Genomic DNA, 22397 nt, shown 5'->3' with positions numbered 1-22397 from the left:
GAGAAAGAGAAGCAAGGCAAGAGAAAGAGAAGCAAGGCAAGAGAAAGAGAAGCGAGGCAAGAGGAAGAGAAGCGAGGCAAGAGGAAGAGAAGCGAGGCAAGAGAAAGAGAAGCGAGGCAAGAGAAAGGGAAGCAAGGCAAGAGAAAGGGAAACAAGGTAAGAGAAAGAGAAGCGAGGCAAGAGAAAGAGAAGCAAGGCAAGAGAAAGAGAAGCGAGGCAAGAGGAAGAGAAGCGAGGCAAGAGAAAGAGAAGCTAGGCAAGAGAAAGGGAAGCAAGGCAAGAGAAAGGGAAACAAGGCAAGAGAAAGAGAAGCGAGGCAAGAGAAAGAGAAGCTAGGCAAGAGGAAGAGAAGCGAGGCAAGACGAAGAGAAGCGAGGCAAGGGAAATAGAAGCAAGGCAAGGGAAAGAGAAGCAAGGCAAGAGAAAGGGAAGCAAGGCAAGAGAAAGGGAAGCAAGGCAAGAGAAAGGGAAACAAGGCAAGAGAAAGAGAAGCGAGGCAAGAGAAAGAGAAGCGAGGCAAGAGAAAGATAAGCGAGGCAAGAGGAAGAGAAGCGAGGCAAGAGAAAGAGAAGCTAGGCAAGAGAAAGAGAAGCAAGGCAAGAGGAAGAGAAGCGAGGCAAGAGGAAGAGAAGCGAGGCAAGAGAAAGAGAAGCTAGGCAAGAGAAAGAGAACCAAGGCAAGAGAAAGAGAATCAAGGCAAGAGAAAAAGAACCGAGGCAAGAGAAAGAGAAGCGAGGCAAGGGAAAGAGAAGCAAGGCAAGGGAAAGAGAAGCAAGGCAAGAGAAAGAGAAGCGAGGCAAGAGAAAGAGAAGCGAGACAAGAGGAAGAGAAGCGAGGCAAGAGAAAGAGAAGCTAGGCAAGAGAAAGAGAAGCAAGGCAAGAGAAAGAGAAGCAAGGCAAGAGAAAGAGAAGCAAGGCAAGAGAAAGAGAAGCGAGGCAAGAGAAAGAGAAGGGAGACAAGAGGAAGAGGAGCAAGGCAAGAGAAAGACAAGTTAGGCAAGAGAAAGAGAAGCAAGGCAAGAGAAAGAGAAGCAAGGCAAGAGAAAGAAAAGCAAGGCAAGAGAAAGATAAGCAAGGCAAGAGAAAGATAAGCGAGGCAAGAGAAAAAGAAACAAGGCAAGAGAGAGAGGAGCGAGGCAAGAGAAAGAGAAGGTGGACAAGATGGAGGAAGAAAAACAAGGCAAGAGGAAGAAAAGCAAGACAAAATGGAGGAAGAGATACAAGGCAAGAGGAAGGAAGGAAAACAAGGCAAGTGGAAGGAAGAGAAGCAAAGCAAGAGGAAAGAACAACAGGCAGAAAAGGAGACACGAAAAAGAGAATGAAAAAAAATGTGTGGAAATTAATAAAGAGAAGAAATAAGAAAATAAGGTAAGGGAAAAATGGAGAAGAAAATAAAGGAAGATTATGATAAATATTTAAAAGAGAGAAGCAGAAGGAATTACACAAGGGGAAAATAATGAAAGGAAAGAAGTCCAGAATTGTTACAAAAAAGAAAACAGTTAAACAGAACGAAAATAGAAAGGGGGGAGGATAAGTGGTTAAAGGAAACTGGAGGAAAAGGAATAGAAAATGTAATTAAAGACAGAAACAAGGAAATGAAATGAAAAATAATGAGAAAAAGTAAGAAAAACACAGTAACTGAATATAGGTAACATACTAAAATCTAGACTCGATACTTTTTGCATCTTGACGAACGCACCAAGATATAAACTACAAGGGCGACTCTTTTCAGTAATAGAGAACCAGATCTATGTGACATTACAGTGCCAGAGCATCAACTCTTGACACAAGCTTATGGCCACAGATTGGTGCTTAGTCACGCAAATTAGCACAATATCTCATTTGGGTACACATTAAGTTGCATGATTTCTCAAGGGTAACTTATATGACTTTACGCACACGTTGATAATAGTCACCGAAATTTATATCTGAGTTCACTGTATTCTAATTCCTAACATAAAGACCCAATTTTATTAACGACTATCGCAAATATATGTAATTGAATCGTAATACTAGGTCACATTTTGGTGACAAACTATGGCATTTTCTCGAAAGAATCGAAGTATAAATTTGATTCGCCAACTGTTGCAACAGCAACTGTAGCGGAAGAAGCTAAGCGACTGTTTCCCGGCCCTGTTCAGTTTTCCGTAGCTATTATGTCATAAATGTCCATGGCTAGTCATCATATCGTCAACAAGCTTGCAGACTTCTATGCTTTGGCAAGCAAAATAAAAAAGGCGTAAAATAAGTGAAACATACTTTATCATTATACGTCCAATGCATTTCGAAATTCATATTGCGAATGATATTCAGTTCATGTTTTATTTCCTTGACCTATTATTGAAAATGGCGGTTGAGTGGCTCAACTGGTACAGATATTGCATTATATCTCTACTGGTGACTGACCGTTGAGTTTCATAAGAAAACTATGTATCACCCAGTTCAGTGCTTATGTCCAAATAATTACACAAAACGTTCACCAATTCTCTGAGAACTTATTCTAATCCATTAGTAAAGGAACTTTATGAAGAATTAGATTTCTGGGAGGGGAGCATCTGAAATTAAACAAACGGAACATCCAAAAGACCAAAATCCAATAAACTTTGGGAAAAAAGACAAATATATTATGTATCAGGAATGAAAAGTTTATGTAATACAGAGATTTCTTAAATTAAAAAAAAAAAGTGTGACACCAACATCTCTCCAACATTTACCTGCGAACCTGTAAAAATTGTTTTACCTATTGAAGATGAAATTAATTCACAATATTTTAAACCACACTTGTAGCTCATGCACAGCCACTCTTAAGTCTGGAAAAGTTGGGAAGAGAATACCTTGCAATCCTAAACATCGGCACTCTTGATATAATTGGAAACTGGCGCTTTCAATAGCCTACATTGAATCCTGCGCTTCTCGAAGGCCTAAGCCAAAAGGAATAATTAGTACATTAATTTCTACAAGAAAATACCTTCATATTGCTAAACTGAAAGGAAGTTGGAGTGATAATTGACGAAAGAGATTTAATGACCAGTTTTAACCAAGCTTTACCTTTGCCTATGCCATGATATTAATGACGATTAAATGCGACTAATTTGCATAAAATAGTTAGAATTTATATTTATTTATTTACGAAAGTCGGTATTAAAATGATAGAACTGATCAAATATACGATAGACCTTGTAGTGACCAGAGTATAAAAAAATTATTTATTTTGTGGGGTTTAATTTTTATAACCTTACTTGTTGTTCACCCTTGCGTAATCGGTTAAAAATGGAAGATAAATCCTTGACAATGCGCCCGCTCTATTCTGTTAAAAGCCAGAACTGGGCACAGGTATTACAGAGTTCTTGCAGATACTTGTACCTAGAATCGGATAGGTTTACAACGGGAAGCGCAAATATTCTTCATTATTTGTGAAAGATAGAGATCTGGGGACATAGCGGGCCACTTAATTTTATTCATTCCTTTATCCTATGAAAAAAAGTGTCGTGATATAATGTCGTTAATTACTTACATAAGTTCAATATCAAATTAATCACCAGAAACTATAAATGATCCTAAATTAATAGTGTTATTCACTTATATAGGCTTACAACAATATCGAACTAAAAAATAATCTCATGAAAATATTATTTACCTACGTACGTCATTGTGAAATTTATAAAGGTGAAAACATGTTTCTGAAATAATGTGGTTAATAAATTATCTACGTAACATGTCAATACAAAACTGATGAACAAGAAACGTAAATGCTCGTGAAATGGAATGGTTATGTACCTACATACAGCCATAAGACATTGATTAACAATACAACATAAATGCTTGTAAAATAAAATAATTATCTACTTGCATATACGTCAATATCAAATTGGTTTTAAAAAACTCGCAAAAAAATGCGGTTACTTACCTACATATGGCATTATGAAATGTATCAAGAAAATAACATAAATATTAGTGAAATAATGTGGTTAATTATTTACATGCTTCAACATAATTTTATCAACAAGAGACCTGAATACTTGCGTTACTGCGGTTATTTGCCTACATACGTCGATGTCAAATGCATCAACAAGAAACAGCCATTCTCCAAAAATAATGTGAATATTTACCTACAGACGTCTGAATAAAATTTATCAACGTGAAATACTGTAATGTAGTTATTTACGTACATACGTCAACATTACATGATAAAAAAAGCTGAATTCTCGTGAAATAATGAGCTTATTCAAATACATACGTCAGTATTAAATTGATCGTATGTATATATGTACAGCATTTAGTGTAGTATTACTTTCAATATTGAGAAAATTTTAAATGTTATTAAATTAATATCGAAGTATTTACTTGCGCAACACAGTATAACATTAAACTTATTATTAGGGAACGGAATTTTGTGCTGAACTTGAAAATATTTATTTTCTTATGTAGCAAAAAAAAAATAATAAAAATAAAAAAAAAATAAAATATGTATAAAAATTATTAAAATATTTTATGCTCGACCATGCCTAAATGTAGTAATTATACACCTGGTAGTAGCCCTTTAATGGACCTCATTAAAGTACACCTATTCATTATAATTCAGTTGTTCAGCCAATGAGAAATCACCATTATACCATTATAAAACCGCAAGTATCGATTATTCTCGGATATGCAATCGAAGACAATTAGCGAAAAGTCACGAAGGCTGGAAATCCAATACTGTCGCAGAAGGTTATGTTATAATCTCCATGTTATTCTCTAGAGTATATCAAGGTCAATGACATTCGTGCCTCGGAAAAAATCAATACTTTCGCGTCTGCGCACGTCTCACAATTCAGGTCAGTTCCGCTCCTCACTTACATAACCATAACATCAATACTTATGAATAATTTCAAGTTAGAAATATGGTCGAGCATAAAAAGTCGTATGAAACTTGCCTATAATAGTAATTAAGACGCTCGTATGAATCCTCACTTACATAACCATAACTTGAATACTTATGAATAATTTCAAGTTAGAAATATGGTCGAGCATAAAAAGTCGTATGAATCTTGCCTATAATGGTAATTAAGACGCTCGTATGAAAATTTTGAAACACGCTTGCGCTCGTTTCATAAACAAACATACTCGCGTCTTAATTACTACCATTATAGACTCGTTGCATAATGTACTATTGTTTGAATATTACAAAAATGTAAGTACTGTATGTTATAATAATACATTCACTCACCAATCTTGTTGAGACAGTGGTGGGTTCATATATCTCGCTGTTGCAGTGAACAATGAAGACTTTCTCCAAGTTTTCAATCACAAATCAATGTCGGTTGTCTCGGAACGCGCGATATAGGGAGAAGGAGAGAGATTCATTGAATAAAAGTGCTATCGTTAGGCCTACATGATTCGATGCTGATATTTCTCTACATGATAATAGTAAACACCACTCCGAAACTAATTATTTTCTAGCACATCTCCCACAACGTTTCCTACTTTCCTACCGCCAGATTCTGGTGATTCGTATATGCTTACTCATTAAATTACATAAGTTAGGTCAGATACAACAGTGTTCATGAGTGAGATAGTTATATACAATAGAAGTAATTTATTACAATGTTCATATAACTGTAATAAATTACTTCTATTGTATATAACTAAGCTTACTCATATATATTTTTTCTTCACACTCTGCTGTAAGCTTTCCTACATTTCTTTGTAACGCACAAGGACATCTTAATGTCGATTCTTCTGTGTTTCAAAATTTGTATATTTTGTATAAAAAAAAACTTGCTAAGCTCTAGACTTTTCAACTTATATAAAGGAATATCAGATTTTAAAAATCTTTGCATAAATCTGCGTAATATTCAGAAGTCTTTTTTAATGGGGTAGGCTATGTGAAGAGGAAGCTGCTTCACCTAAAATAACTATTTTAGTGGTTGCATGTGAAGCAGCCATTTTATGTTTATTAGCTGCTAAATGCTGCAGTAGTTCAAATCCCTGATCCGCATTTAGAGATTTCCCACATTTTTGACCGAATAGAATTGTTCCGTCACTTGTAAAAATTCCACTAAATTCATCAACATATTACTGCAAACGAGAATGAATACTTGATTTCACTTTCGGCATTATATCACCACCACTTCACTTACATACCGGTACTGCATAAACGGTCTGAATGAATCCTACTGGATAAGGGATTCCCCTTCAAGAGTGCGAGAAAGCACGTGCAGCCAAGGTCACGACGCAATACATTCACGAAATAAATTAATTCGCATTGCATTTTAATTAATACGTAACATGAAAGAGTTTTTAATTTTAAAATTAGAACAAAGAAAAAATAATAATTTATATATTTATAGCTAAATGATTTCAAATATGTACTTGCATTAAAAAAATTACAAAAAATTTATTTTTATGCGAAATAAAATTTCATATACAAATTACTGTGTTCTGGTTCGGAATTTGTGTCTTCGTTACAGTCTTTTATGTACAAGTAAAAATATATATATATATATATTTATATATATATTTATATATTTATATATAAATTCGTTCCCTACTTATCAATGAAACCTAGTCATCATAAAAAAAATCGTACGGAAGGTAATATATGGGTAAAGTCCATCATGAAGGGTGGTTAATACATACGAAATATAATATATATTTCAATGATTATACATGTTGTCTATAAGTATAAATATGACTTTAATATAGGATATAACCAGCTTGCGAATGAATAACTCGAGGAAGGGAATGATAGTGTGTCAATAATAATAGAATAGAGGATTTATCGGACATTAATGATATCACCAAGGAAATATAACGAGTAAAAAGTCTAAAAAAAAATCTAAGAATTGGTTCGATAAAAATATCTTAACAAGAAGATGCTTTATGGTAGTGCTAAAGGATAACTTACGGAATAAGAATCATATAAAACATAAATAATCATTAAAATATTTGTGTATTTACTTACAGGAATCTCCTGTGATGCGTTAGTTCAGATGTCTGGATCGAATATCATTTTGTCCAGCCCTGCTACAACTAGCAGGAAGAGCGCGAGGTAGGCACTGACAACTTTCTTGTAATTGGTGGCACCTGGAAAGAGAGGAAAAGCGCTCGTTATTTCATATCAGCTTCATACTTTGATAACGCAGAGAATGTAGTAATTGATTCCCGCCAGAGCGTGCCGGCAGACTACGGATTCGCGTTCACGACTGCTAAATGAATACATGTATTAACTCGATTGAGGACATAAACAGCTGCTCAAATTATGGATGATTCACGCAGTAGTCCATATAATGAGGCACTGTCTCTCTCGAAACCATGTACCTCTACAAAACGAAATTTTCAAGTAGGATGGGGGACGGTTGTATAACATAAAACAGCATTACAGTATACTACATGTTACTCATCAAACATGAAAAGGTTAAGTATTATTATTATTAATATTATTATTATTATTATTATTATTATTATTATTATTATTATTATTATTTCGATCCTTTTTTCAGCAGATGTACGAATAATGCGGTTAGGTCTTCAATTTAAACTCACAGATTTACAATGTAATGTTACAATGAAAGCTAGATGTAAGGACTTCACAAATGTTGAACTTTTCAAATCTTTGCCAAAAAGTAAATATCCGAAGCTTCGTTCTTTCGCTTGCTCCGTTGAAGCCATGTTCGCTACAACTTGCGATTGTGAAAATGAAAATAGTAAAAACCAAATTTAGATTACGACTGATAGACAAATACCTTCGTGATCAACTACGACTGGCAGTAAGTGACATAATCCCTGATTTTGAAACTCTGTCGCAGAGACATTCTGAAGACAGTTAACTTTAGATTATGATAATGTGTCCTATGTTTATTTGTTCATTTCTTTCTTCGTTACACGTACTAAACATTAGTTTGTAACCTTATACTCTATAAAATTAAATTTAAGTGCTTGACGTAAGGAAAATGAAAATCTGTTAATAAGTCAGCAGTTGCTGCACTTCCCCTTCGGGTGTCCGCCTCCCTCCACAGGTGCTATGCACGTTGCAGGTTACACAGTGGCTCGGCGCACGATTACATTTTCGCCACGGCTGTTGTAAGGTATTCAAAGCGAGTTCTCAGACATTTTGGAGTACGGTAATGACGTGAGTAATATTCTAAATAGGACAGCTAAAGAATATGCTGTTCTTCGCTCCTTTAGGCGGACCCATGAAAGAGCTTCAAAAGATATTCGCTATATAATAAAAATATTAATAAAATGTATGCAAGTATGCATGTCAAAATCTCACGTGTTCATGTGTTTTCCTGCTTTCTAGATTTCTCCTTTTACCTAAGGTACGGCCTCCCTTTATCGACTTCCAAACTCATTCATATCTCTAAGGTCGTCATAGTTACACTCATTCAACGGTTCTCTATGCTGCGCTGTCACGATTCTCAATTCATTAGAAATGCAAAGCCTCTTTACTCTCTCCTTCTATGCTTGTGTTGGTTTGTTGCAAAGCGTGACTTCGATATTTGCTCTTAGGGATTTCACTTTAACTTTCCTGATTATTTCTTTATTATTTCATGTTTTGTTTAGCTCTAGAAACAACTCCACAACACTCTGCATATAGCCCACTACGTACTACAAAACATTACACTTGTAATATGTCTTGCGGGAGATGAATGAATGCTTTTCAATATTGGCGTTCGTTTGTCGGCTAGAAAGAGGGAGAAAGTAAAAAAGACAGAAACCGTGTAGAGTTTAGAATATATACAAGGTGTTCAAAATGTTTCTATACCCAAGTGCAACGTACCTATTACTAGAAGAAAATTGTAATGCGATAGATTATGTGGCCCTTCACATAGTGTTATCAATTTGTTGTGGCGTAATTATAACACTGATACCAAAGATAAACTGCAAAAAATGGTGTATTCTTTCAATAGAGTTTGCAAAAATTTGAATTTAAAAAAGGCAGATAAGACTAAAACTTTAGCATTTTGTGGCAAGCAGGTCTACCCTGCAAGATAAAAAACATAGAAAATAGGATACTGGAAGAAGTGTTACACTTGAATTATCTAACCTGTGATGCCAGATGGATGACGATATAAGTAAGGAAATCCAAAGATACCAGTCAGCTATAAGAACATTAAAAGGGAAATGTAGACAAGAGACTTGTTTTTTTACTTTTCTATACACTACTTCCTATATGGCGGTGAATGAAGAACTGTGGAAAGAAAAGAAGAAAATAAAATACAAGCCACTGAAATGAAATTCCTTCAAAGTATGTATGACTGTAGAAAAACGAATTAAACAAGAAATGAAAATATACGGGAAACTCTAACTTTTTGCAATAAATGGTAAAATAAACGAAAATGGGCTTAAATGGGATAAACATGTTGAACTAATGGAGGAAGGGAGATTTCCTAAAGAAATAAGTACTTTCATATAAACCAAGAGGAAGAACAAATCCGTTTTTAAAGCCCCTCGGTCCCCCTTATAGTTCTGCAACCTTTTCAGAACAAAGTTATCATCAGTGTGCAAGTCAACGGCACTACTAATACTTACATCTCTCTGCATTAAATTATTGTATGACGATAAGTGAAGTTGAAATTAATGATTGCAAAGTGTTCAACGCCGAAAACTGCCCAGCATTTCATTCGAACTGATTGAGAAAAACCTCCGGAAGAAGAACTAACCAGGCAATTTGTCCCAACAAGGATTTCAACCCGGGCCCGCTAGTTCGCAAGGATACATACTGACCACTACTCCATAGCGGTTGACTAGAACTAGGTATATGATGTAATAGATGAAAACTAAAACACTTTGAATACATAGGCCGAAATATTACATTGCTAATTTTTGTGTAAACCTATGATGATGCTACTTCAATTTTTAAATCTGTACTTTAACGAAAGCTCCTACAGTCGTAACTATGATGTAAAGGCGTTTAATAAAATGTGTACGAGTATATCATGTGTTTAAAAGATAATGGTAGGCTATCTAAACTTGTCATAATAATTTCTTGGAAATCTAAGCGTAAAGGAACAAAATGGTAGAGGACTTTTCCATTCATACTATGCTATAGTCTGTGCATTTCCAACTAGCAGATCAAGGTCATTTCGTCTCCTCCACATTGTACCCCTTCTCCTAGGCTCTGGCTAGTCCCCTTCCCCTCTAACATGCCGCGCCACTGGTCCAGCTGATCTTTCTTGAGGAGAACGTTCCAGGAGTGGGGGTAAGCACGCATTGCAAATGAAGTCCATTGCTTGACCTTGAGCCGCCAGTTCGAAATGCACAGACTTTAAGAATTCGTCTGACATTGAACATCTTCCATCCTGTATAATCATTCCCTGGACTCACGTACAACGAAAGTGTCTGATAATTAGACTTCGTTGAATTTCCACACGCAGCATGCAATCAGGTTGCCGATGTACGTTAGTGTAGAGGAGGTGAGCGGCCGCCCGGTCTCGTAGTATAAGCAGTTCATGTTAAGAGTTGTGACCGGTCCAAATAGATAGAGCAGATACAGCTAATGTATACCTATGTAAGCACTTGTTTTTGCATTACTGTGGTTGGAATAGTCAAAGTTTAACATTTGTTCAGTGCAGACAAGAATTCAATCAAACATACTACAATGAGAGTGTTGCTGTTCAAAACAATACCCTTACCCCCGCAGCCAGTCTTGACCCGTTGGGGAACGTGGTTGAATTCTGTTAATTATTATGGAGAACATTACGGAAAAATAATGGAGGTAATTGATGCATTGGATAGCACAGACAGTTCCGCTGTTGAAGCTGTAAAATCATTGCTTTCTGAACAGTTATTGAAAGATATTCTGTACATTGATTATAATTTTAAAATCGTGTCCAAAAACATCATCCTGTTAGAATAGCCTAAACTACAACTCTCAGAAGCCCCTAATATAGTGGATTAAGTATCACAAACCATTATCCAAAATAACAATTCACTAATTTCAGAAAAAGTGAAATGTTAGTTGAGAAACATTATTGCTAAAAATTCTGCCTATTCACAATTTGGTATTATAAATTATGTACTATCAGATCACAAGACGTCTGAAGTTGGTGTACTAAAAAGTAGTGACTTTCCATTCTTCAAATATGCACGTATTACATCGTGAGATGTTGAAAGTATAGTTTCCCAATATAAAAACTGTTTAAGTGACCATCGGAGGAGGTTCACTTTGCAGTCGCACAATATGTACGTAACTCTTCACTGAAATGTACATATTCAAGGATGATGTATCTTACATTAAATTTTAAGAGTTAATATATCTACACATTTCCTACTTCAGTGATCATTCATTATATTTCTTGAATGCAGGATACAGGTTTTATTGTAACCGCAGTATACTGCTCAGTGTTTACAGCAGAGGCATACTTCATCCTTTACACGCCCCCTGCTCATACAGTCTATACCGCGTGCGCAGTAAACCTTGAGATTCTCGGGGGAATTCCACGAAGTCTACTGATAATTAAATACCTCATTTGCTTTCATTTCCTGTTTTAGTGGAAGCGGAGTGTACACTGAAATCAAACGTAACAGATTAATGTAATATGGAGAGATCGAGTTGCTGAACGTCGATCATCAGTTACAATACAGGTGGTAGCGGTCACAACTGCTGTCGGCACGCAACTGATACTCCGAGCTATCTACCATTCCGATTTCTCAGAATATATACAGAGCCACCTACGCAATTGTACAGTAACAGTATATTCTTACAATGGTTATGCTGCTGGGTTGTACCATGCTAACCTGGGGCTAGCACATAATATATACCAATGCGAAATAGAATATTCACGCAATATGGACGAACGATGTTTAATGGAGTGCTCATATATTCATTCCCTGTTACTAATTTGGATGAATGTAATATTTCCTGTGCCTCACACTTCGCACATTACTGGCACAAAAATTTACAAACTATAAATAAGAACTTATATTCTAAGGGAACTTGGATGTGAACGCAAGAAAATCGTTAAAAATTTGCTAATATTAAAAATGCAAATAAAGCCTACTCAAAAAGTTTGACCCATAATTTGATATAATTTTTACAAATTTATGGTGTATTCTTTAAAAACATTTTAGGTGTGATACCAATCTCAAAAATGAGTAATCTAATAGTAATAGCTTCGTTTTTATACTGGAAGTTCTTAAAACAACAGTCTCTAATAAGACCTTTTATAATAGTGTTTATCCATAACTATTATTTAAACTGGTCATTCTTTCACCGTCCATGCAAACCTATACAATATTAACTTTTTCCCATGATAACCAACACATTAGCAACAATAAATCTACATGCACTTATTCATTCTTTCATTCATTTATAACTTCTTCGTAAAGGACACATTACAAAGAAAAAGCGTACAATTTAGAATTCAATTTAGACACCAGTAATGAATAAAATAATGTATAAGTGTATAACACACGAGAATAAACAGATCGTACGCGCTCGTGGGAAATTATCTCCTTCGGCTTCGCTTCGGGCGCTGAACTTTCCACTTGTGCAAAAAATCTAATCTTACTCCCTTATACTATACTTTAATAATGTGTGTTTAATTATGACGAAAAAAATTCATTGACGACTCGAATTTAAATGAATAATTTCTTTAAAATACATGAAATGTTTACATATCACAGTGCTGATTTCTTTTTAACGTACTTGAGTTTTGAAAAGTCTACACAAAATTTCAGCTTTTTAACAATTTGTCTCTGGGATATATAGGCTTACAATATTTCCAAATGTAGGATTTTTTTCACAGAAGAGACTGTGCACATATCTCACACTAAATAAAAAAATTACTAATGTAATAATTGTCTCTCCCTTTCAAGCGGAGAAACGTTTATTCATCATTAGTATCTCAAATGCGTTCTCTTGAAAAGAAGCAGTTGGATAGTGTAAAAAAAAAACACACTGTACTTCATAAGCACCATTCTCGAACAGGTGAGTTCACTTTTTTGGAATCATTTATAATATTAACATTACGTAACTAAATACGAGTAATACAATGATAACAGAATAGCTCACTTTGTTCAAAGCCTACTGTTAATATAAATTAACAAATATTCCTCGAACTATCCACGACTGTACATAGCTCCACAGAATGATACTATGCGTTGTTTATGTGAATTTTTATCGTCTGTAGCGAGCGCAATCAGGCGAGTCGCGGGTGACATCTATACTCCACGCTGTACTCAACTGAAATCTACTGTTTTGGTACGAACTTCCTACCTATGATCACGACTCTCAGACTCTGCCGGCAGCAATATTATTACGCTCCGTGCACTGGGACAGTTGTATGCCACGGAGCTGAATGCCCCCAGTGGACTGGGCTGCTGAAAACCACTGTTCACAGTAACAGTTACTGTACTCTGGAAACGTGTATTTTCGTGAAAATTCCTAAACATTTTGCATTATCACAATGCTATGCTTTCATACTGTACTTTGTATAAAGAGAAAGAGAATATGGATGGTACTGCGTGAAATGGTTGTGTTGCAATATTTAATTGATTCAGTAACAACTTTACAACCATAATAATATTGGGAATGATAAATGTTCATACTTTCAAAAACCAACACACTTTTTGGTTACTGCCGCTTGGAAATTAAGACGTGTAATAAATTTACATCTTATTCTACATCACTTTTTCCTCATCTCTTTCAGTATATCTCCTCTGATTTCTCTTCCTTCTCTCTTTCCATCATTCGAACTTCCATTCTAATTTTATTTCCGTCTTTTACACCTTTCCTTACTGTTTTACCTTCTCTTTCTTCCATTTAAAATTTTACCTTCTTTCATCCCTGTTACCCTCCTTTCTCACTCTTTCGGCTTTTGATTTTCTCTTCCTCCTATCTTACTCTCTTTGCTTTTATTTAATTTTAATTCATTCTCTATTTTATTTATTACTTTGGGTCTAATCGTAGCTCAGCCTGCTGATAGTTTCTCATTAAGTGACCCCGATTCGATTACCGGCAGGAAATTGAAATTCCATCTCTCTCCTACGAAACCCTGTGTTTTCTCTCATTTTGTTTTTAGCGCTACCCTTGCAATACTGTAGGTAAACAATATGGCTAAAATACTCCTATTGGAGAATATGTAGTATTGTTTGTAATTCTCGAAGTAGTCAGAATAAAGTGAGCCTCCCTGTTCAAATTTTAAAAGTAGCTTTTCTTTTTATTCTCGGAAGGGACGTGCCCCTTTTTCAAATTCCAATTAACTCAGAGCAGGCCAAGCAGTTCTCTAACAGTTATATACCAGATTGCAAGCTGTACTCTGAATGAGAAATAGAATCTCACCCTATGTGGTTTCAACTACGATGACATTCACGATGATGAGACAACGGTGACTGTGATATTCGCAATGGTGACAGCATACGCAATGATGATTATGATGATATTTATAACGATGATTATGATGACATTTAAAACGATGATTATGATGACATTCACAATGATGATTATGATTATGGCGGAATTCACAACGATGATTATGATGATGACATACACAACGAAGATTATGATGATGACATAGACAATGATTATGGTGACGACACTTAAAACGATGATGATGATGATGATGATGATGATGATGACATTCACAATGATCATTACTATGATGACGAAATTCACAACGATTATGACAAACACAACTATGATTATGATGATTCGCAACGAAGATTATGAGTTTATGATGACATTCGCAACGATGATTACGACGACATTTACAATCAAGATGTAAACGACATTCACAATGATGATTACTAGACTTCGTGGAATTGCCACGAGAATCGTAAGGTTTACTGCGCACGCGGTATAGACTGTATGACAAGGGGGCGTGCAAAGGGTGGAGTATGCGTCTAATGTAAACACTGAGCAGTATGCTGCGGTTACAATAAAACCTGTATCCTGCATTCAAGAAATATAATGAATGATCATTGAAGTAGGAAATGTCTAAACATGTAAATACACAATTATTTTATAGTGAGATATATTAACTCTTAAAATTTAATGTAAGATACATCATCCTTAAATATGTGCACTGCGGTGAAGAATTGCGTACATTTTGAGCGACTGCAAAGTAAGCTCCCCCGATGGTCACATAAACAGTTTTATTTTGGAAAAGTGTACGTTCAACATCACACGAAGTAAACCGTACATATTTGAAGAACGGAAAGTCACTACATTTTGGTACGCCAACTTCAGATCTCTTGTCGTGGCCCGATAGATAGTACATCATTTATAATACGAATTTGTGAATAAGCACAATTTTTAGCAATAATCTTTCTCAACTAACATTTCATTTTTTTCTGAAATTAGTGAATTGTTATTTTGAATAACGGTTTGTGATACTTTATCCACTATATTAAGGGCTTCTGAGAGTTGTAGTTTAGACGATTCTAACAGGATGATGCTTTGGACACGATTGTAAAATTATAATCAATGAACAGAATATCTTCCAATAGCTGTTCAGAAGGCAATGATTTTACAGCTGCAACAGCGGAACTGTCTGTGCTATCCAATGCATCAGTTACCTCCAATATTTTTCCATAATATTCTGCATAATAATTAACAGCATCCAACCACGTTCCCCAACGGGTCAAGACTGGCTGCAGGGGTAAGGGTATTCCAGGAGCATTTATTTGAACAGCAACACTCTCATTGTAGTATGTTTGATTGAATTCTTGTCTGCACTAAACAAATGTTAAGCTTTGACTATTCCAATCACAGTAATGCAAAAACAAGTGCTTACATAGGTATACATTAGCTGTAGCTGCTCTGTCTATTTGGACGGGTCACAACTCTTAACATGAATGCTTATACTACGAGACCGGGCGGTCGCCCACCTCCTCTATACTACCGTACATCGGCTACCTCATAGCATGCTGCGTGTGGCAATTCAACGAAATCTAATGATTACTTATGATGACATTGACGATGATGACATGACGACACTCACGACGACGATGACAATGACATTGACGATGATGGTAATAACAGTTATAATGACGAGGATAATAATATTAATAATAAATAATAACAATAATAATGAAAAAGCCGACATTCACTATGATGATAATGGTAGCATTCACAATGATAGTGACGTCATTCGCAATAAAAAACGGCGGCATTCAGGATGACAATAGCGGCATTCACTACGATAGTGGCGGCATTCACGATAATAATAATGGCGGAATTCACGCTGATGATAGTGGCGTCATTCACGAAGAAAATGACGGAATTCACGATGAAATGGCGGGATTCACGATAATAATGACGACCTTCACTATGATGATAATGACGGCGTTCACTATGATAATAATGGTGGCATTCACAATTGTAATGGCGACATTCACGATTATGATAATAGTGGCATTCACGATGACGGCATTGATGGCATTCACGATGATGATGATTATGGTGGTGGTGGTGGTGATGGTGATGATGGTGACATTTCCGATGATAATCACATTGATGATGACGATGACATTTTTCAATGATTAATAGAGAGAAGGGGATATCTAAATTAAGGCTAAGAGAATTCAGTATCGGTACCGTTTTATTCACTACAGTTCAAGGCTGGTTCACAATAAATCGGGAACGGAAACGACAACGAGAACGGAAATGTTAAAATAAATATATTTAAATGTGAGCATTCACAATAGTTAATTGTGAATGCTCGCATTTAAATACATTTATTTTAACAATATTTCCGTTCTCGTTTTCGTTGTCGTTTCCGGTTTATTGTGAACCAGCCTTCACAAACAGTTCAGATACTGCTTTCCTTTTCTGCTTAGGTGCTTTAAAGTTCGCAGCAACTTGACTGGGAGCCCACATGTGGCCCCATTTGCCCTACTGTAGAGGAGAGTCGAAATGATTATCATGGAAGAAGATCTCAACATCATTTGACTCGGATGACGGGTCACATAAGTGGACACGTGGACTTCTCTACGTGACCCCATCTCTCATCTCGGGTTAAATAATTCAGACTGTTCAATTTATTCACAAAATCTAAAATGCCACCGCGAGTTATACTCCTTCGAGATAACCTCTTAACGCAGAGGTTAGCAAGTACAACTCTCGCATTCATGCACGGAAGTTGTGTTAAATACGGCCAGACCAACCAACACAAGTCTTCCGCTGCGACTAAGTGATAGTACTTCAAATTCTAGATCCAGCGGATCCGAGATCGATTCTTGGTACAGAAATTAATATTTAAATTCCCTTATTTTTATAATATTTCGGCCAGAATTAAAGCAAGAAAATTGTGATGGACTGGACATGTGCTGAAAGCTCCAGAATAAAGAAGAGTAAAATGAGTGCTCACTGAACTCCTTCAGGGAAAATACCATTGGAAAGTCCTAGGCTTACATATCTGGACAACCTAAGCGCTGTACTAACTAGTCTCTTCTTCAAATAACGTCCTGCAACCGATCTTTGCTTCTTTTAACTGTCGTGTGCCGATACGCTTCACTGACTCCAACCTCGACAAATACTACCCCTTTTCACTCAATAAAATATCATTGACAGCAGAGTAACTAAGGTTAAACTAACATTACCGTTGAATAATTCCAAGAGAAAAATTGTTCCGGGGCCGGGATCGAACCTGGGACATTTGGCTGAGCGCGCCAATGCTCTACCGACTGAGCTACCCAGGAACTCTACCAGACCCCGGCTCAATTATTCCCTTTTGAACCGGGGTCTGGTATTATTCCTGGGTAGCTCAGTCGGTAGACCGTTAGCGCGCTCAGCCAAAGGTCCCGGGTTCGATACCCGGCCCGAAACAATTTTCCCCTTGAAATTTTTCAAGCTAGCTTTACAGGGAGCTATTCCTGAAAAGTCAGATTTGTAACATCAGCATTGTTCGTAATGAATATATTGTATATTTTTCCACTCCTACTGTAGTAATTTGTACGCTATTATGATGTTGATTTTAGAGAAATAAAGGTGATTTTACCTTAAAAATATCGGTTACTATTGACGACGGGAAGTGAGGTACTTACCTGCGTGAAGAAAAAATAGTATGGTAATTGAATTTCTTACAAAAATGAAAATACGTTAGTTAGTCGAATATTTAAATTTGAAATTGAATGTAAATTATATGTGATATTAGTGATTAGTGACATGTGGTGTAGGCTTAAGTGATAAGTGATATGGAGCGAAGTAATGCGATATGTGCTCTGAATTTATAAATGATAGGGCGGTATGCCATGTAAGTGATAAGTGATATGTGATGCAACAATATGAAGCAAGTGATCGGTTATGTAAGTGATATCATATGTGATGTCATACAAGTTATGTAAGTAATTCAAGTGATGAATGTGACAATTTACGTAAAAATTAAATGGATTTTAAAATATCAAGAGTAAAACCTTACTTTTATCACGTGGAATGTGGGAGTAGAAAAAAATAATATCCAATTATTTATGATGTAATTATATCAACCATTCTCCACATAGCTCGGAGAAAAATCGTCCTGTCCTGGTAACAGCTACTATAGTCGCGTCGCTGTTATTTCCGGCGTGACTCCTCCTCTTTGCTTACGCCTTAGGAAGTGAAGGCTCTATAAACTCTAGGTAAGTAGTATCGTTCTCCATTTTTGTTCTTTCGTTGTCGAGCTACCGGACGAGGAATCTTTTGCCGCACCGTTAAACATTATCATGTTGTAGCTCCTGATAATAAATCAAACGCAGTGTAATTGAGCAAATAACTGAACGGCAAATAACGTCCTCGTGTGCTTTCTGCGAACGCCAACGAAAGAACCAAAATGGCGGGCAATTATATTATTTATCGAGCCTTAGGAAGTGCATAACGTCATAAGCAACGAATGACAAGACTCACACGTTTAAATGTTGCCGATCTGCAACGTAATTGGCTACCGGAAATAAGAGCGACGGGACTATAACATCCCTTGTAACTAATGTTGCATGTGGTTCAGTCACTAAAACAGAGTCGTATTGTTATTATGTATGCTTTTGAGTGACAGTTCAAGAAAATTGGGATATAAGCAGTAATATTCGCAGCATTAAAAAGAACTAAATTATTGCGAAAAGTGTAAAACACTTTTTTAAATAGAGTCTGTAAACTTCGTAATATTTATCTCTTAATAATTCTTAACGTCTCGCTCCCCTTTGATGTGTTGTGTTAGGTAGAACTTTGACATCGTACTCAATCCACGTCAATGCAGTTCAGTCACGTGCTTGGTTGAGCTGAAATTTCCTTAAGCATATACGAAAGAGAAGACAGTGATAAGGCCTACTGTATATTCAATTGTAGAAATTGTTTACTCGTGTAGCTTCTCGGAAATAAGATTCTGGAGTGTGTGATGAATTCCATTTGCACTCTAACCCAACTGCATGAACATGCATTAGCTTTGTTTCGTTCAACATCGCATGCACCGAGTTAAGAAATCTTTGACCTGTATTTCAAATTGCTTATTCAACTGACACAAAAGCAACAAAGGGAAAACAGAAGCTACGCAGTTTCTCTATTGTATCTGATGCGATCTGCTTTGGGAAACGAATCATAAATCACCATACAGCAAATGGCCTTGACTAGCTAATACACTCCGTTCTGCTGGAAATGAATGCAGGTGTAACGAACAACAACAGCAGTTCCAGTCGGAAATGGAACAAGCCACGCTGAGAGCTGCAAGAAAACTAGACTCGACGCGCCGCAGACAGGTTTGCGAACTTCAATGTTCGTGAAATTGATTTTTTTGTGAACGTTAACAAAATCCACGACAGAATTTTAAACAACTATCAGTTGACAAATAGTGTATTTCATTATTGGAAGGTTGTCATCATTTGAAAGAAAGCGTAGATGATAGAATTCAATGAAAAATCTATTCTTAATACTTAACCATCAGTGTCACAATCACAACTATTTAACCATAATCACAACTACAATCATAAGCATTTTCAAATGTAACCATCACTGATAATAAACAACATAACCATAATATACATAAGTAGTATCAAATACTCTCTAATTGTTAGGAAGTATTTGGTAGTATTCAATCTTTTTTGCTAGTGTACTCTCAAAACCCATTTTGTTGTATCTTCGTACTCCCAAACTGCATTGCAATAAATAACAAAATACTATGATTGATGTATGGAAAATAGTAATAATAATAATTATTATAATACAGTGAAACTTCTCAATAGCGGATACCGCAGGGGAAAAATTTAATGTCCGTTATTGAGAAGTGTCCGCTATTTAGAAAATCGTTAGTATGTATACAGTATACAGTACAGTATGTATGTATACATTAAAATTTCTCATACATATTCAACACTATATTTTACAGTACAGTAGACAGTGAGATTGTGAGATTGTTTACAGTATTCATCCAGAGAGAAATCGTACCAGTAAATGTTTTGTAATTGAAATAAACATCAGTCACTGTATCACTTCACCTTACACAAAGAAATCTAGAATTGCATTCTCAATGCATGATTTTAAAATAATAACCTTGTTTTTCAAAATTTCACTAATCTGAGTTTTTCCCACATTAAACTTTGTGGCCAGCTCACGAACACTTAATTTCTCCTTCTCACTATGCTTTACAATATCCACTTTCTCTTTTAGTGACAAACGTTTACATTTTTGTGACATTTCTAATGTGACTGTACTTCCGAAACTCAACTTGACAAACTAAGAAAGTACGGACTGCTCACGTACAGTATCACAACTAAGAACTGTGCTGCTTACCTTCAATAAAGTACAAGAACGTTCAAATGCACGATAATGATTGTTACAAAGAATTCCGTTAGAATTCCGTTGAATTTACAACCGTCTTTTTCTTTTTTTTCTTTCACGCTGTCCGTTATTTGGAAGTTTTAATTGTTGTTGGGAGATACATTTCAGTGTCCGCGTCCGTTACTGAGAATGTCCGCTATTTGGAAGAATTTTATCATAAGGGCCAATGTTATTATGCAGGGGAATTTTAAAATGTCCGCTATTGAGAGGAGTCCGCTATTGGGAAGTGTCCGTTAAGGGAAGTTTCACTGTAATTAAGTTTCTAAGATTTGCTGTTGATATGGGTTTATAGCAGAAGAGGTGATACTACTGGAACTAATTCAGAGCTGTGAGTGGTATCGAATGAAGATAAATGCAAACAAGACGGAGACCATGGTTATATAAATAAGGTGAACACGCTAATTCTAAATGAGGCAGTAGAACAAGTAGACAGTTTCAAATACTTAGGGTGTACTATTAGGTAGTAACGTAAGCTGCTGCCAGGAAGTCAAAAGGCGGATAGTTACGGCAAAGGAAGCTTTTAATTGAAAAAGGAGCATCTTCTGCGGACAACTGGAAAAATAACTAAGAAAGAAGCTGGTGAAGTGCTTTGTATGGAGTGTGGTATTGTATGTGGCAGAAACATAGACATTACGATAAAATGAAAAGAAACTATTAGAAGCATTCCAAATATGAATATGGAAAAGAGTGGAGCATGTGAAATGGACAGAGAAAATAGAAAAGAAGCTGTGCTAGGAAGAATAAGTGAATAAAGAATAAAGGTGAAACTGATCAGGAGAAAAATAAATTGAATGGATCACTGGTTAAGAAGAAACTGACTACTGAGAGATGCAATGGAAGAAATGATGAACGGGAGAAAAATTCTGGGCAGAAGAATATATCAGATGATTGACAAGATACATGGATCATATGCTGAGACTAAGAAGAAGGTGGAAAATAGAAAAGATTGAAGAATGCTGGGCTTGCAGTGAAAGCTTTGCCCTTGAGCAGGAAACAGACTGAATGAATAATAATCCTTTGAATCCCTCATTAGCAATGATAATCGCTTACGGTATGTATTATGCTGCACTAAGTAACAAGAAAAAGATCAAACGTGTACCGAAGTCCAAATTTCTGTATGTCTCCACAGAACACCCGCTCTTTCATTTGTCACGACTGTTGCTGTGGCACGGTGGCAGTCAGTAGTAACATTCAATTTGGACAGTGTAATTACTGTGTCAGATGGATAAGCAAACGCTGTAGGGCACCACGTGTTGTGTTTAATTTAAGCTGCATTATACAACAGCCACTGACTACACATGCAAATAAAATCAAGCACGCAGAAAGGTGTGCACTTCCATGTAGTTTATGTTAGGCTTCCATATAATTCATGTGAGAACGTAAGGGGGAATTACCCACTCACCTTACGCAATGTCACAGCTCTTGGGGGTTCATTTGAAAAACTGCAGAACCATGTAGTGGGTGTAGGGGTGGGTGAGTGAGTGACGGGGAGAGGTTATGTACCTAAGCGAAAGAATGTGAGTGAGATCAAGAGACAAACTAAGTAAATGATATTGAAATTGGGAGACAAACAGTAAGAGAGGCTATGTAAGTCAGTAAAAGTGAGAGAGAGATTGAGTAGGTAGAAGTGAGTGAGAGAGACGGGCTGTGTGTATGTGCGTGAGAG

At 36.2% G+C, this 22397-nt stretch overlaps 1 protein-coding gene across 1 annotated transcript in view; it reads right to left on the bottom strand.

Annotated features, from left to right (window-relative positions):
* Positions 1 to 22397, bottom strand: part of LOC138715198 (uncharacterized) — a 1247406-nt gene that overhangs the window by 792905 nt on the left and 432104 nt on the right. The window contains exon 3 of the mRNA XM_069847833.1: positions 6947 to 7068. The gene's annotated coding sequence lies outside the window, so the exon portion shown is untranslated. The remainder of the gene's footprint in view (positions 1 to 6946; positions 7069 to 22397) is intronic.

The sequence above is a fragment of the Periplaneta americana genome, chromosome 15, assembly GCF_040183065.1.
Source record: "Periplaneta americana isolate PAMFEO1 chromosome 15, P.americana_PAMFEO1_priV1, whole genome shotgun sequence".
Taxonomy (NCBI): Eukaryota; Metazoa; Arthropoda; class Insecta; order Blattodea; family Blattidae; genus Periplaneta; species Periplaneta americana.
This window is presented reverse-complemented; position numbering and strand designations above follow the sequence as displayed.